Source organism: Schistocerca cancellata, chromosome 2 (genome assembly GCF_023864275.1).
Source record: "Schistocerca cancellata isolate TAMUIC-IGC-003103 chromosome 2, iqSchCanc2.1, whole genome shotgun sequence".
Taxonomy (NCBI): Eukaryota; Metazoa; Arthropoda; class Insecta; order Orthoptera; family Acrididae; genus Schistocerca; species Schistocerca cancellata.
Genome location: NC_064627.1, coordinates 1,108,895,243 through 1,108,912,821, shown reverse-complemented (window position 1 = coordinate 1,108,912,821; position 17,579 = coordinate 1,108,895,243).

Below are 17,579 nucleotides of genomic sequence, written 5' to 3'. Positions count from 1 at the left end.
TCATCACGTGAAAATAAGATAAATCAGGGTTCGGACAGAAAAATTTAAGAGCTCATTTTTCGCGCGCGCCGTTCGAGAGTAGAATGGTAGCAAGACAGCTTGAAGGTGGTTCACTGAATCCTCTGCCAGGCACTTTATTGTGAACAGCAGAGTAATAACGTAGACGTAGATATAAAATGTTTGAATGCACCCTTCCCAGACACTTTTCAATATTTCGCTATGTCTCCAGGATTTATAAGCAACACTATAATCTAACTCAGAGGCCCTGTCCCTACTGATGCTGTCTGCTGCCAAAGACAAGTCATTAATAGAGGACATGTTGTTTAAAACAGTACTCTGGCCCCCACATGAACCACAATACCAACCGTTACGTTGGCTTGGTGCAAGTTAACCTACGTTTCCCAGCTTTTACATTATTACCATAATATGCGAATAATGGTAGAAGAACTGAATAAAAATTAACCCTCTGCTCTTGTTCTCAAGTATTTCTGACAATTTGTTTCTAGGGAAAGTAAGTTTTGTAATATGCTATAACGCTTATGGAAGGCAATTACCGATGAGAGAGTTCCAAAACTCGGTACTTTTCGTAATAGGCGTCGAAGCAAAACACTCATAGACCAGAAGGGTTTCTCGAACGATACAGTGCTCTACTGAGTACGGTCTACTTGGCAGTCATATGTTCTTGTCTTCCTTTCGCCTGGGATTGACTTACCAAGGGAGTTGCTGGGGTCATTAAAGTTCAGCATGGAATCTAAGGTAAGGTATTGGTCATGTAGACAGAGAATTTCCTGTGATGAGAGACGCATTTAAACTGGGAAGAATAGGCCCATCAATTTTCTATTTTAGAAAATTAGGGATGTAGCATTATCCACAATGACCACCTACCATCATTACTTAACAGAATTATCAACGTTGTTGTAGATTTTTAACGTTTAAGTAGTAAATAGATCAACGGGAAAAATAGCTTACGTTAATATGAAGCAGCAGAGATTGTTTTACACTCCTGGAAATGGAAAAAAGAACACATTGACACCGGTGTGTCAGACCCACCATACTTGCTCCGGACACTGCGAGAGGGCTGTACAAGCAATGATCACACGCACGGCACAGCGGACACACCAGGAACCGCGGTGTTGGCCGTCGAATGGCGCTAGCTGCGCAGCATTTGCGCACCGCCGCCGTCAGTGTCAGCCAGTTTGCCGTGGCATACGGAGCTCCATCGCAGTCTTTAACACTGGTAGCATGCCGCGACAGCGTGGACGTGAACCGTATGTGCAGTTGACGGACTTTGAGCGAGGGCGTATAGTGGGCATGCGGGAGGTCGGGTGGACGTACCGCCGAATTGCTCAACACGTGGGGCGTGAGGTCTCCACAGTACATCGATGTTGTCGCCAGTGGTCGGCGGAAGGTGCACGTGCCCGTCGACCTGGGACCGGACCGCAGCGACGCACGGATGCTCGCCAAGACCGTAGGATCCTACGCAGTGCCGTAGGGGACCGCACCGCCACTTCCCAGCAAATTAGGGACACTGTTGCTCCTGGGGTATCGGCGAGGACCATTCGCAACCGTCTCCATGAAGCTGGGCTACGGTCCCGCACACCGTTAGGCCGTCTTCCGCTCACGCCCCAACATCGTGCAGCCCGCCTCCAGTGGTGTCGCGACAGGCGTGAATGGAGGGACGAATGGAGACGTGTCGTCTTCAGCGATGAGAGTCGCTTCTGCCTTGGTGCCAATGATGGTCGTATGCGTGTTTGGCGCCGTGCAGGTGAGCGCCACAATCAGGACTGCATACGACCGAGGCACACAGGGCCAACACCCGGCATCATGGTGTGGGGAGCGATCTCCTACACTGGCCGTACACCACTGGTGATCGTCGAGGGGACACTGAATAGTGCACGGTACATCCAAACCGTCATCGAACCCATCGTTCTACCATTCCTAGACCGGCAAGGGAACTTGCTGTTCCAACAGGACAATGCACGTCCACATGTATCCCGTGCCACCCAACGTGCTCTAGAAGGTGTAAGTCAACTACCCTGGCCAGCAAGATCTCCGGATCTGTCCCCCATTGAGCATGTTTGGGACTGGATGAAGCGTCGTCTCACGCGGTCTGCACGTCCAGCACGAACGCTGGTCCAACTGAGGCGCCAGGTGGAAATGGCATGGCAAGCCGTTCCACAGGACTACATCCAGCATCTCTACGATCGTCTCCATGGGAGAATAGCAGCCTGCATTGCTGCGAAAGGTGGATATACACTGTACTAGTGCCGACATTGTGCATGCTCTGTTGCCTGTGTCTATGTGCCTGTGGTTCTGTCAGTGTGATCATGTGATGTATCTGACCCCAGGAATGTGTCAATAAAGTTTCCCCTTCCTGGGACAATGAATTCACGGTGTTCTTATTTCAATTTCCAGGAGTGTATTACAGTAGATAGGCAACAACCAAACTGAAACTGTTCGGGAAGTTGCTTTATAAGCACCAATCTCAACATTGTTTACCGGCTTCTCAAAGTCTTGATGAAGATTTTCTGATGCACAGAGGCCCAAATCTGTGAGTTTACATACAGAAAGGGTTGAACCAAGCTTCATCCGAAGAAATGAAGACATGAAGAGCCAAATGCCTCGACAGCACTTCACTTACAAACCAGTGTGGGAGCAGAACACGCGCAAGTTAGTCTGGAAGTTTTAACTCAAGCGCAACAGAAAATATGGGTAACGACGCAGATCCGTTTAGATAATGTTCTGAGAAAGCAGTCTTTTTAATTCTCTCTTTGGTAACAGGTGTTGCAAATTTGATCGGACTTATTTACTTCATCTGAGCAATATTTTGTGGCGTCAGATTTGTACCTGACAGATTTCTAATTGAGTTTTTTTCTGCTCATATTACGTTGTCATCAAAGGCCTAAATCTTTTGTTTGGTCAATACTACTTCGGCAGTAATATAGAACTACCGTAAATAATAAACTCAGAAATAAATATGAAATGAATACACTCCGAGGTTCGTTAAGTGATTTTGCGTAAAGGAAATGCGGAGTGGTTGCTCCGAGGATATCTCCACAGGTACAGATTTAAATGGAAAGGACGGGTATGCTGAAGTAATGCAGTTGGAAGCCATGTCCGGTCATCTATAGATCCATTAAGGCGAAAATCGGAACGATTTCCTTGAACAGAATTCCTTGCGTATCCATGTCGTGCGTGAGCTTGAGATTCTTCAATAACCTAGTTATCGACCGGTTGTTAATTCCTAATCTTGGTTACTTCCAGATATTTTCCTGGAAAGAAGAGGAACTCAAATTTAAAGTACTTTTTGTGGCATCTGAACAGGTACTGTTCCTAACAGATGCGACTATCTATAAATGTATTGTCAAGTACGTTATTGTTAAAATTAGACCATTTGCTTACACGTACAAGCAGTAAAGTCAGTGCAAAAGTACGATTCAGGCCATTTCTGAGGTGAAATCCCTAATTTACCACCCTTTGTAAGCCATTAATTACAGTAAAACGTGTCTATTAACTTTAGGAAATATCCTTTTACTTCAGAGCACTATTACGGAGCTTCATGTGTGCTGGACCAAAATTCTGACTGCAATTGCTGCAAATGAAACTCTCTGTGGGAACAGTACAACTCAATATCTTCCATGCTGAATTCTGAAAGTACCACAGGACGAGGTATTAACCATTTCAATGTTTCCCACAGCGCAAAACGACAAGCACCGACAGCTGCACCACGATACATTTACCGAACAGACGTGCTACTCTGACACGAAAAATAACACGATGTAACAGATTCGAATGTCGCTAATCCAAATCGCTTTTGCTCTTCCGAGAATTGCAATTCTCTGGCAGTTCTGCTTCGGATGGCTACGTGTTCAGCTTCATGCAACGATCACAATTACCGCAATTTCTCCATCTCTGCTCAGGTAGTCTATCTAGTTATTGGTCTGCATTTCTGACGTTGATATACTCTTATTGTACTATGTCATACTGCCTGTATATTATCTACGCGAATTCGTTTCAGTGGTAAAGCGTTGGACTTGATGTTCTGAGTTATTACACGATCATCATCTCACAAACCGAAATTTCTGTAAACGTTTCGAAAGCTTAGACAAAAATCCGCATTTTATTTGTTGTGTGTTCGCCATCTAATGTAGTATGAACGTCTAAGCATCCACATAAGTAATATGCTTCTTCTGGATGTAACGAAATGAAAACATGTGCGAACATTCTTTAAAATGATGGGTATATCATTTCAGAAAGATTACGAATCGAATGATGTATTCCGTTTTCATCCGAAACATACAGAGGATAAGGATTTTAGAAGAGCTGAATGTCTGCTGGTTTCGACCTGCAAATCCTAGCAGAATTGCTTAGAGGTTGCTAATCGCTGCCAGCTGAAGTGGCCGAGCGGTTCTAGGCGCTACAATCTGGAACTGCGCGACCGCTACGGTTGCAGGTTCGATCCTGCCTCGGGCATGGTGTGTGTGATGACCTTAGGTTAGTTAGGTTTAAGTAGTTCTAAGTTCAAGGGGACTGATGATGTTAGAAGTTAAGTCCCATAGTGCTCAGAGCCATTTCAACCTTTTTTTTTTTTGCTAATCGATACCAGTAATTAAACACGTCAAAACAGCTAAAGGCGACGTTCTCGAAAAGGTTTGGATCACTGTGTCTTACTAGGTATTATAAGAAGGGTGACGTGAAACGCATTACCGATTCTAGTAATACTAGAACCAGGGCGGCGAGGCAACAATATCGCACACTGTTTCCGCGGAAACGGCCACTCAACAGAGCCGCAGTGGCTATATAAGGAGACGCGCTGTCCCTGAAATTCAGTCGAGTCCGGCGGCAGGAGAGGGCAACACGGCGTGGAGGCATCTGCGAGTTTTCACCTGAGTGTAGCCAAGTCTGTGACTCCTCAGGTTCGTAAGTGAATTCGCGTCTGCGGCTCTTCACATCTGCTGCTCATACGACTGGACGATGGCGACTTACTGCATCTGCAGTCGACACATCTGTCTGTGCCTACTCTTCCGTGACGTCTAGATGTGTGGGGCCATGCGTCTGGGACTCTACCACTAGTGCTACACGGCTGTGACATGGAGATATTTTGTGACTACGTACCCAGGACTCTTACGCTTCTGAGCTCTACTTGTCTGTGAATCAAGTCGTTGGGGCCTGAGCCGAGTGTCTGAGAATTCTTCGCCAGCAGAAGCGTTCTGTGAGTCTGTACTATGCATCCACAAGTCTACGCACCTGCGACTCCGCACTACGCGTCCGCGAGTCTACGCTGCACATTCTAGAGCCTGCGATAAACGTCCACGAGGCTTCACTGTATGTCCACGAGCTTACGTGATGCTTCGTCAGGAGAAGAACGCTGTAAGGCAACGCCTACACAGTATGCTTCAGACTGTCGGGGCTGACCGCTGGCGAGTGGACACAAAACGTAGTCTCGTGAACGTGTAGCGTAGGCTGCGTAGCGTAGATTCGTGGACTTGTAGTGGAGAGTCGCGGACGCTTAGACTCGTTGATGCGTAGTACAAACTCGCAGACGGCGGACTCGTAGCGGAGATTCTCTGACGTGGAGTGTAACGTCCCCGACGACTTGAGTCGCAGATGTGTGGAGCAGACGTGGAGGAGGGTTAGGTACATAGTCCTAAATATGTGTCACAACCCTGTAGGCAAAACTGTAGTGTCCCAGATGTACCACTCCAGACATGCAGGAGTCTGAAGAGCAGTCAGATAGATTGTGTTGAGCCACAGACGCATAAAGTCTACAACGCATAGTTGTGCAGTCGTGTGAGCCGCAGATGTGACGAGTCACAGACGCGACTTCGTCGACGAACCTGTGGAGTCACAGATTGTGGCTACACTCAGATGAAAAATCGCAGTTGCCGTCATCCCGTGTTGCTCTCTCCTGCTGCTGGTCTGGACTGACTTTCAGGGGCAGCGCGACACTACTCTACGGGTCCGTGGCAGTCTGCAACGCATCGACCGCTCTACGAGACACCACATCGACTCCACGCGGTACTCCATCGACTCCACGCGGTACTTCATCGACTCCACGCGGTACTTCATCGACTCCACGCGGTACTTCATCGACTCCACGCGGTACTTCATCGACTCCACGCGGCACTTCACCGCCTCTACGAGACATCTGCTCACCGTCGTGCGCCCCTGCACCGCGACGAGCTGTCTACGGGCAGCTGCACCTCAGTTCCGACCAGGGTTTTCGGGAGGTTTTCCCTGGTTGTAAGGCGAATGCCGGAACTGTTTACCTCCTCCCATCGACACAAAAAAATGGAAAAATAAATGCTACAACCTTACTTCCTCTTGTCTTTTATTCAATTTTCATGTAAATGAATTGAGCAATAAGTGACACTATCCCATTTACTGTACCTGTAATTGCGGTGTATAGCTAGCTGGCTGCAGTGCTGAAGTTGTAATATTTAGAGAGAGAGATCAGTTGACACAACGCAGTTGTGGACGGTGGCAAATGGCTTTCAAAACACACCCAGAGAGAGACAGACAGACAGATAGATAGATAGATAGATAGATAGATAGATAGATAGAGCTAGCTTCCAGAAATTACAAAGTTCGAACAAAAAGGACAGCAAAAACTGTCTTGCTGGTATGCCTTCGTAAAATTAGTTACGCTGTGATTCGTGTCTAATATCTTCCCCCCAAACGTTCTGCCTGTATTTCTCGCAAACGTACCATCAGCGTGGATTTGAGAAACATAAACACTGCTTGATCTCCTTTCACTTTTATCACACGGGATGGACATCAAACTGCAGACAGATTCCTCACTGGCAATGGAGGGTAAAAGGTCCTATGAACACGTGTCCGGAAACGCATCGTTGCGGCGGTAGATGACGCTGACGAATAAAGGTTCCTCCGACCACGTGCCGTGTATTCCTTGTGTCTTGCAGACGTGCCGTGTATTCCTTGTGTCTTGCAGACGTGCCGTGTATTCCTTGTGTGCTGCAGGCTGTGAGATTGACGCAGCGTACTGCAAGCAGCAGAACGGTCCAGTAGTCATGTCGGGAATTCAAGCCGAGATGGAATTTGTGTACGGCCAAGCAGATGGAAACGGTCAAGAGGCAGTAATGCGATAGCAAAACAAGGACCCTCACAGACACCAACCACATCACAAAACATTTCAAGCCCTTTCTGGGCGAAAGGGGTTTGTGTGACCGTGGGTCCTTTCAGACAGACGATCGTGCAGGGAGGCGGTGGACTGTGCGTCACCAGATTTGGAGGGCCGGGCTCTACAGAATATTGAGACAAAACACCAATACAAGCTCCAGGCAAGTGGCCCGCCAACTTGGTGTAAGCCAGATATCGGTTATGTGTATCCTGCATGACAACCGCTACAACCCTAACACCTGCAACGAGTGCAAGGATTATCAGCAGCGGATTTCCCTTTACAGGAAGGATACTGTCGATAGTTTCTGCACCAGCCCATCACAATTAAGGATTTCTGTCATCAGTCCTCTTTACTGATGAAGCAACCTTTACCGAAAGTGGCATCCTCGATCTGCGTAGTCACCTGTAAGCTGCAGACAGAACACGTGGTCAGGGGAACTTTCAATCGTCGGCGCCATCCACCGTGGCAACGATGCGTTTCCGGACACATGTTCGCAGGACCTTTCTTCCTCCATTTCCAGTCAGGAATCCGTCCCTGCCGTTTGTCGGTTTAAATGTTCACCCTGTACATTCATCGAAAGCTTTTCGTAATATTATGCTGCTGAGAGCTCAATGAAGCGTCAAATGTTAGCTCTGCACTATATCACTCTCTGGGATGTCCGGCTTTTACTGGTGCACCTTAAAAACATTTGTGGTGTATTTCTTAATGTACCGATTACAGTAAGCGTTCTCTTTTAGCAAGAGAAATGTTACGGTACGTGTAGATTCTTACCAAACGAACGTACATCTGTGTTTACACTGAGACCGTAGTAAACTTTTTTCGGTAGAGCTGCATCAAACCATTAACTGGGGTTCTCCGGAAAATAGAAATCCGTGTATTTATTTTAGTGTCTCCTTACATTTACCTGCCACCGTGATCGAGGGCGCTAACGCACGTTTATGCAATGGCGAGTGACTCTGAGAGCAGTCGGTTCGAAACACTGGTGGTGAAAAATGTTCACTGCCAGCATTTGGCCGGTAAAAGGAAGAGAGGAGCTGTGTAAAATTCCTGAACACCAGTCTTTGCGGCCTCAAGTCTCACAAAAGAGACCTAATTAATACCACCTGTCTTAACTTGGCTAAGGTGGGTCCCTGGCCATGTCGGTATCCCTGGGAACGAAACTGCAGATGCCGCAGCCAAGGCTGCGGTCCTCCAGCCTCGGACAGCTTCTCGTTGTGTGCCTTCATCTGATTTTAGCAGGGTCATTTGTCAGCGCATTTTATCGCTGTGGCATGCCGATTGGGCTACACTTACTGGCAACAAGCTTCTGGCCTTGAAACCTCTCCCCACCGCCTAGACGACCTCTTCACGCCCTTCTCGGCGGGAGGAGGTCATTTTGGCCCGGTTACGAATTGGACACTGCCGGTTCAGCCATCGCCATCTGCTGACGGCTGCACCGGCGCCGTTGTGCCCATGTGGGCAGTTGCTGACGGTACGCCACATTTTAATGTCCTGTCCGAATTTTAATATCCTCCGCGTTGATGTTGGCCTGCCATGTACTCTGGATGCCATTTTAGCGGATGACCCAGGAGCAGCTGCTGCGTTCTTCGTTTCATCCACTTGACAAATCTGTCTAAGGACATTTGATTATGCTGTTTTCTTTTAATCCCTTGCTGTTAATGTGCCTTTTATAGTCTAAGTTGCTGTTTTAACATTGTGCCTCGCAGTGCATTCATAACTTAGTCTGGGCGCTAATGACCACTGTAGTTGTGCGCCCTAAAACCACAAAAAAACTCATTCCACTCTTTTCGTTAGGGACCCCAAGCGAGAGCACAATGGGTACCTGCAACATCTTATACTGGCCACAGAGCGGGATGACATTTTTCTGAACACCTTACTCGCAGTCTCTTCTCCTGAATTTCTCACGAAGACTGTATGCCCAACCTGAATGTTCCCCAGACGTCACCCGTGGTTATACCGCACCGCTTTATTAAGAAGATAGCATTAAGAAGATAGCAAACTACTTTCAGTCTCACGGTGGAAAACTATCAGAGAGGACTTTAGGTTTCGATTAACGCGCTCCACGAAAGAAGGTTGGGGTAATAAGGTATTGTGGTGACAATTTCAACTCCTGTATGGAAACATAAATTCCGAAATTCCCTCAAAGAGAAACAGAAGGCGGAAATTCGAACAGTCCAGCTTTACATGGGCGAGTCAGAACCCAACTAAGGGCCTGGTTGTCCGTCTCCGACTTGAATTCCCTGTGTTTGAGGTAGTATTTAAATTCCCTGTGTTTGAGGTAGTATTTAAATTTCTCTAACGCGAAGAGGACAGCCAGCGCTTAAAACTCTTAAGTAGAGTAGTTCTTGTTAGCTGGACGCAGGCACCTAGAGGAACAGGCTTAAGGGCCTCCGCTCACCACATTGCTCCTGAAGCAACATGGTGGCAACCTCTGACTTAGAGCCGCTGGTTTGAACCACGAAGGGTTGATTCAAGCAAGGAACGGCCAGAACGGTGGGATCACTCAGAGTGATCTTTGACGCATCAAACGCAGCCTGCTGGCTGTCGGTCCAGACAAATGGCTCCCCCTTCTTTTGCAACAGGTTCGGCCCCAGCAAACTTTGGAACGAATTTTCGGAAGAAGTTAGTCATTCCAATGAAACAGGTTACCACTTACATAGTCCTAGGAGGGCGGACTCTGTAAATATCATAGGTCCTAAACCGATCAACCCTGCCCCTCAGCCGAGACTAGATGTCCAAGAAAAGATACCTCACAGTGAGCTAGGGTAACTTTATATGGTTTGACAGTTATCCCCGCTTACCGGAGACGCTCCAAAACCAGTCACAAGTGCTCCATATGCTCAGAGACATCGTCCAAGTAGTTATACCCACACTTGCAACTTCAGATCTCCGAGCATCGAGTCGAGTAACCTAGAAAGAACTGCCGCCCTGGTAGAAAGGCCGAAGGGCACCCAGTTTAATTCGTGTAAGTTGCACTGAGTGCATAAGTCAATGGCTGCCTTGGGTTCTTTAGCAGGGCGAATCTAGTAATAAGCCTGGTTAAGATCGAAAACGGAAAAATAGCGAGCTCTGGATAGCCATGAAAATCACCCCTCCGTGTAGATCAGGAAGAGGGACGCCAATACTACCTTGTGATTAAGGACGCAATAATCCACAACAGTTCACCTGAAAAATACGTTCTGCCGTCACCTGCATCGGAACCCCCTAGCTGTACGAAGACGTGCCGATAATTCTGACATGTCCCCATCCTCTGCCAATCCTCGGGTGTTATCCTGATATCTCCTGGTCCTTGTGAAGGCAGCTCACTCCCACCACAACGTGAGACTCCATAACAGACGGATTCACCTGGAACACAAAGCCAAGAAACAACAGACTGTGTCTAGCCAGATACAATACAAGTATTAAGGTATACGAGTGATGTTTAGCATAATTCAGGCCTTCGACTTCCAGAAACAGTCACGCTCTGCTACCAGAGTGACAGGCACTACAGGAGTAAGTGTGCCTTGGAGTGGAAGGACCAGGAGAATGAGGACTGATCATCATTTGTGCGAAGATTTTTGCTAACAATTCTCAGGAACTGACGATTAGGTCAACAGGACCTTGACATATTTAGACAAAACTATGCCTTTACATAAATGAATTTAAGATCAATTACTGATAATCTATTAACAATATTATCAAATATTTCAGTGAGATCAAATAACAAAAAACTTAGTGTTAATTCAAATACTTGCAATCAACTCTCCAAAAGTCATTCACGGGAACATGAAGTATGAAAATCTAAATTTACAACAAATGTTATTCTCTTAAAAAATATATACAAAATTTGTGTGTCACTGGCTACTATTGTTGAAATATTTACAGCAAATTTTCAATAGAGAAGCAATATAATATTTCACCAATTGAAGTTACATAACAATCTCTTCGAAGGTTCTAAGAAAACGGCCTTCAAAGCAGTGAGGCCGCAAACATCTTTACAATGTGCTTGACTAACATACAACAAATAATTCAGAGTTACCTAAAAAGGGGTTCATGAGAAAAAAAACAAAAACAATTAAAGCTGCTTGATACAAAATCACCACGCATCGGGCAATGTCGTCCAGGAGAACAGACCCAAAATTACTTAGGGCAAGCCTGATACGCTGCTCACCACACTCCTCCTTTGCTAAGTAATCAGTGGATGCACACCCAAAGACGGAAACATACATTGGTAGCCTGATGAACAGGGAAGTAATTTTAAGTAAAACGAGTAAATACTTAAGTCACCGGTTACACGCTAGAATCACAGACAAAACAGTTGTGAAAAGTCGCTAAAAGATAGTAAGGTAACTGGCCATGGCAATCACCCCAAATTACGCCTGGCAGTAAAGAAGTTCAGCAGCCAAGCGAGATTCAGCTTCAAATCACGCCACGAGATGGAAATGCTAAATACTTAAGCGTCGCACAAGACGAAAAACGTATCTGGAAGGAAGACACAAACGGTTAGCCAATGAACCTCAGTTACGTAAACACAACCGTGGCTTGGAAGTATAGTCCACTAGAGTACATACAGGATTTGCCTAAGTAAGGCGTATAAGCTTGAACGCTCTAAATAACTAAGGAAAGCCACTTGGCGGTTAAGTGCACAACGTACCAGCCAAAAAAAATTTTTTGGATAATGTGAATAATGAGTCACTGAACAGAAAAAAATTTACAAAACGTCAACAATTTAAAACATACAATCATATCACAACTCTAAGACAGTTGCCAAAGAGAAGCTGTTATGTTTCGATACGAGTGACACACTGCTCAAATCGCCTGGCCAGACGCGGGAACAGGGAACAATAACAACAGGAGGCTGTATCTAGTCGAATATGGAAGTAGCACGACACAAACACGTGCAGGAAGCGATACAGTCAGTTATCGATCCCACTGTGGGGAGCAGGATCAATCTTTACGAATACCGAGCGGTCTCGGCACCGAAGTGTTGAGTCCTCGTCGCCAAATGTGAGGTCCTGCCCACTCGTCTCATACAGGGTGCCTAAGGCTGCTGCGGTCTCGGAATGCTATACAGCAATTCAAGCAAGTAACATTAGTAGTTTTATTACAATAAAGCAGATTGACAATATTTGACTTGAATTAACAAAGGTGTTTCAATCGATGGGCGACATGCAATATAAATGTTCTTCGCTGTAGACAATGTCCATACAAGCAATGGATATGGATCACTAATACCTGTCCTCGTAGCACTCTCTGCTAGTCCGTGCTAATACTCTGTGAATCCTGTCCACTAATGTATGGCCGAGCCTGGCAGGAGCGGCGCTTATATTCACTTCTCGCAGAGGCCGCTGCTGTCGTGGTGCGGTCCTTGTCACCGGGCTACTGGCTGACGTCGCCTCACCGCCCTCTCTCGTCTTGCGTTCTTCCTGTTAGTTCCTCCAGAACACCCAGTACACAATGCCGCTGTGCGGTGACACACAGTGTGTAAGTAGGCTGTTTAGGTTCTTACATTGGTAACGCCGCCGCCACGTAGCGCTCTCTGTATGAAAATCACTGGCTGTGCTGTGTGCAGTCTGTGGCTAGTTTGCATTGTGTCTAACTGTTGCTGTGTTTGTCTCTGATTTTGTTTCATTTGCTGCATTAATTGCAATAATAATGTTTTAGTGTCTGGAATCTGCTCCTCTATGCTTTTCGGCAGTGCATTTGCACCGGCAACATTTACATTTTGACGAGCAGAAAATGTGTCTTGACTTATTTGAGAGAACGGTGAGGACCCAAAACCTGAGCCTACAGTATTTGCAATATTGTGTTGTGTCATTTCGTATTCCAGAGGCGAGCTATTGCCGACCGATCGATCGATAATGCTTCCCTGTTCACTACTTGTTTCACTGTCTACACCATTACTTGCCGCCCGCTCCATTTCCCTATGCACTATTACCAAATTACTACTTTGAATGTCAGTTACTTCATTACACAGTGGTGCTGATAAGCTACGCTCGTCGACACTATTATTTCTCAGTTTACTTTGGAGCCTAGTATTACGTTTTTCACACGCCATTATTGTGACAATATATCACACGATAACACAGAAAAGCACAATTTGAAGAGCAAAAATAAGAGAACACATTAACATGGCACTGAAACTAATATCTAGTTAATTGTAAACGCAGCTGCGAAATACTTGGTGCAAATCTACATGCATGCCACAAGTGTTTTACTGTACAACAATGAAAAACTACAACTACAAAGAAAATTCTCTCTATAATTACGCGCTAGCAATAAACAATAGCTACACTAACTAAAAACTACAAGAAAAAAAATCAGAAGATTCCAGTTAGGTATCCTCGGCTAAGGGTCGACATATGAAACGTCCCCTTAGAAAAATTGTACAGGACTGAGCTAAAACTGACACACAATATTTTTAGCGCAACGCAATCTGACTATCAAAAATCCCTACAAAAGAATGGCCCTGACTAAAATTAACCTAAACCTTTCACAAATCACTTACCTCACCAAAAATCTTCTTTACTCGAACTACTGCAATACAGAGAGCGCCACTACTGCCAGCTAAATAACAGATTCAAACCACGGAAGGCACTAACTATTGATGGGCATAGTTAGCAAATGAAAGATTTTAATAGAGAACAAACAATGTATTTACCTCAATAGTGTTCAAAAGTCATAATGTATATAGCAGTTCATGATATCCAGTATTACAAATTTCAAAACTCCGCCATCTCTCTCCTCACATCCATCTCGGCTGGCGGCTCACCTCCAACTGCGCAACGCTACGCGCTGTTCACGTCCAGCTGCCCAACACTACAATGGCAGACAACAATGCAAACTAGCCACAGACTGCACACAGCACAGCCAGTGATTTTCATACAGAGCGCTACGTGGCGTTACCAATAAGAATACCTAAACAGCCTACTTACAAGTGTAAAAACTTGGAGCCCCCAGGGGATGTGTGGATGATGATGACGACCCACTGCTCACCTCCAGACCTGATCGGATAATGAAATAAAGTGTCCATTCCCGTTTCCGTCGCACATCCGTCGCGTCCGGAAGATGCTCAGCGACACGGGCCGTAAAACAAACAGCCGGCCTTTTGCCCCACGGAACTGTGCTGTCCATGCTGCTTCACTGACTGCCTCTGCCAGAATCCCGGCATCAACGGCACTCGCGGTAAATGCGCCACGCCCCCTTCATAGCAAACGTTGTGTTCCGGGAGACGTGGCATGAGCTATCGCTCTCGCAAGGTTCATTTTTATGTTATGGAGTTATAATTTTCAGTGAATAGTATCTAGTCGCATATTTGGTGAGTGATTGTGATGGGGTAGAGTGCAGTTGTGAGTGGGCGCCTTGCATTGGATCTCTGACTGCGCTTCCCTTGTAAGAGACTCTGCGGCTGGTCGGACTCGTCGTTGGAAGTTTAATAGCCAGTAGTGCTGGGCAGCTGGAAGTCAGTTCTCAGCACTGATGGAAGTACTGTTGGGCAGTTGGAGGTGAACAGCCAGCAGTGATGGACGTTAGATGTGAGAAGTTGGCATTGATGGAGGGTGGAGGTCTGAAGTTTTAGCGTAGGCTAACGATCTGTACATGTTCGACTTGGAGATTGAATATTATTCACGATTATATACCTATGTACTAAATGTCAATGACGATTTATATTCGGCTTTGAACTGGATGTCACATCATTAAGGTAAAAAATAGGTTATTTGGTTTGCAACAAAATCTTTCTTTTGCTAACCACATGTGTATTAGTAGTTAGTGGCTTTAGAAGCTAGAATCTTTTATTTAGCTGACAGTATTGACGCCCGCTGTATTGCAGTAGTTCGCGTAATGAAGATTTTTGTAAGGTAAGAGCTTAATGAAATGTATAGGTTTTTTTTAGGATTTCTTTTTAGTCACGGCCATTCTTTTTAATTAATTATTTGAATTCAGATTACTTTGCGTCAGACTGCGTTGCGCTAGGATATTGGGTGTCTCAATCATTCAGCAACTTAAGTACGGCCACACTCATTTAAATTAAGAAGTTTCACAGTTCACTTGCTGATGAAGGTTCGATTGGAAGTTTCCGTGATTCATTTGCAGTCGTATAGTGGTGATTAATGTAGCATTGCATACATTTAATATGTTAATTAAGATGCTATAGAAATACAGGGTGATTCAAAAAGAATACCACAACTTTAAAAATGTGTATTTAATGAAAGAAACATAATATAACCTTCTGTTATACATCATTACAAAGAGTATTTAAAAAGGTTTTTTTCACTCAAAAACAAGTTCAGAGATGTTCAATATGGCCCCCTCCAGACACTCGAGCAATATCAACCCGATACTCCAACTCGTTCCACACTCTCTGTAGCATATCAGGCGTAACAGTTTGGATAGCTGCTGTTATTTCTCGTTTCAAATCATGAATGGTGGCTGGGAGAGGTGGCCGAAACACCATATCCTTAACATACCCCATAAGAAAAAATCGCAGGGCGTAAGATCAGGGCTTCTTGGAGGCCAGTGATGAAGTGCTCTGTCACGGGCTGCCTGGCGGCCGATCCATCGCCTCGGGTAGTTGACGTTCAGGTAGTTACGGACAGATAAGTGCCAATGTGGTGGCGCTCCATCCTGCTGAAATATGAATTGTTGTGCTTCTTGTTCGAGCTGAGGGACCAGCCAATTCTCTAACATCTCCAGATACTGTAGTCCAGTTACAGTAGCACCTTCGAAGAAAAAGGGACCAAAAACTTTATTGGCTGAAATGGCACAGAAAACGTTCACCTTAGGCGAGTCACGTTCATACTGAGTTGTTTCCCGCGGATTCTCAGTGCCCCATATACAGACATTGTGACGGTTGACTTTTCCGTTAGTGTGGAAAGTTGCTTCATCACTAAACACAATCTTTGAAACGAAACAATTGCTGACGCCTAGTCAACAGCGCCTCAAGCGAAGAAATGTACAACTAAATGGAACTTTATAGCTCCCTTAATTCGCCGACAGATAGTACTTAGCTCTGCCTTTTGTCGTTGCAGAGTTTTAAATTCCTAAAGTTGTGGTATTCTTTTTGAATCACCCTGTACTATGTGAACTTTTAGCTCCGTAGTTTTGTTTGTACATTTAACATTTGTTCTCGAAGCTTAATCGTGTGAAGATAGATTTGTATTTCCTCTAAGATGTCCATTAAGTGGGACGTTAATAGCCACGAGAAACAAACCAGCGTGTCACGCAATGTTTTCCAGTGAAAACACATTCTCCATTGTATACATTGATGTGACAAAAGATGTGGGATACCTCCCGATATCGTGTCGAACCTCCTTTTGTCCGACGTAGTGCAGCTGCTCGATGTGGCGTAGACTCAATGAGTAGTTGGAACTCCCCTGCAGAAATACTGAGCTATGCTGCCAATACAGCCGTCCATAATTGCGAAAGTGTCGCCGGTGCAGGATGTTGTCCACGAACTGACCTCTCGATTACGTCTCATAAATATTCCATGGGATCCATTACGGGGGATCTGAATAGCCAAATTATTCTCTTCAGATGTCCAGAATGTTCTTCAAACCGATCGTGAACAATTGTAGCCAGGTGACATGGCGCTTTGTCTTCCATAAAAATTCCATAGTTGTTTGGGAACATGAATTCCAAGAACGGCTGCAAATGGTTTCCAGTTATCCGAAAATAACCATTTCCAGTCGATGATCGGTTCAGTTGGACCACAGGACCCAGTGCCTTCCATGTAAACGCAGCCCATACCATTATGGATCAAAAAATGTTCAAATGTGTGTGAAATCTTATGGGACATACCTGCTTAGGTCATCAGTCCCTAAGCTTACACACTACTCAACTTAAATTATCCTAAAGGCCAGTCCACACGCAACGATCTGTCTGCGCAAATGTCTGCGCACACCACATCTGCGCAGACAGATCGTTGCGTGTGGACAGAAGATTTGCACCAACCAGAGGTGTGTGCAGCCCATACCATTATGGATCAAAAAAATGTTCAAATGTGTATGAAATCTTATGGGACATACCTGCTTAGGTCATCAGTCCCTAAGCTTACACACTACTCAACTTAAATTATCCTAAAGGCCAGTCCACACGCAACGATCTGTCTGCGCAAATGTCTGCGCACATCACATCTGCGCAGACAGATCGTTGCGTGTGGACAGAAGATTTGAACCAACCAGAGGTGTGTGCAAACCTGGAAGTTGGAGTTGGAGGTTTGAGCGAAACCTCTCAAATCTGTGTGTTCAAACCACATCTGCACAGACAAGTTGGAGCGTGTGTACAGGAGATCGCCGCAAATCTGGCGCGAAACAGCTGTTTAGTCAGTCTAGTGTTTGTATTTGTGTGTACAGGGCATTAAAATGGCTGATACTCGTCAGTGTTCTCGAGAGTTTGTAAGTGAATTCATTGAAATATATAGAAACCACCCATGTTTGTGGAAGATTAAAAGTAAAGAATA